Here is a 1,062-nt window from a genome sequence, read left to right as displayed (position 1 = left end):
GACCGTCACATTATAACGCCCCCACAGCTGAAAGAGCGAGCATGTTTGGTGTGACGGAGATTCGAACCCGCGACCCTCAGATTGTGAGTCGAGTGCCGTAACCACCTGTCTATGCCGGGCCAACTACTTGAAAAAAAAAATTATCAACGTTTTTTTCTAGGGTTTTTCTCTTTGTTACTCTTATTACTTAAATGTCTTATATTATTCAAATTAAGCTTATTACCTCATGTCAGACAATAAAGTTTATACTTTACTTACCTGAAAACCGAACTGGATAACAGATATCTGAATAGCAACCTGTATACTACAATGTTAATGAGTCATAGTTTGATACTTTTCACTATGATATATGTCCAGCTTATCTCTCTTTGGTTAACTTGTGTTCGAGGTTACTGATGAGGAGTGATATCCTCCTGAACTAGTATAACCCAATAACACACGTTGATCAAAGTGTAGATTGAACTGGACCTCCATTAAAATTAAGACAATTTTCGGAATACTAAGTTTATTTATTGAGTCATAGTTGAGTCAATTAAAACGACTAAGTCAGAAATTTATTTAGGATTTGTTTGTATAGATAAGTTAGTTCAATAATGACACATGACCTTTAAGCCTTTATAATAGCAACCGAAAGAGACATTCTTCTAAAATTGTTTTCTAATTTTTCATCTTCGTGATGATTCCTCGTCAAGTTAGGCTTGGCTTGTGTTAGATTTATTGTATGTACTCCAATACAGTGTGGACAATCAACTAAACACGTCAACGAGAACGTGAATATAAATATTATTATGTAATGTATGTAACAATTAACATCGCACCAACAATAAACAGATAAAGATATTAAGTTGCATAGCAATAATTAACCAAACACGTGAACGGAACGTATACATGAATATTGTTAAGAAGTATATCTAATTACTAATGTCACGTCAACAATACATGGATAAAGATATTAAGTAGCATAGTAATAATTAACCAAACACGTCAACGGAATGTATACATGAATATTGTTAAGAAGTATATCTAATTACTAATGTCACGTCAACAATACATGGATAAAGA

This window comes from Limulus polyphemus, unplaced genomic scaffold (genome assembly GCF_000517525.1).
Source record: "Limulus polyphemus unplaced genomic scaffold, Limulus_polyphemus-2.1.2 Scaffold1831, whole genome shotgun sequence".
NCBI classification, from domain to species: domain Eukaryota; kingdom Metazoa; phylum Arthropoda; class Merostomata; order Xiphosura; family Limulidae; genus Limulus; species Limulus polyphemus.
The sequence above is the reverse complement of the archived record's forward strand: the minus strand, read 5'-3'. Positions refer to the sequence as shown.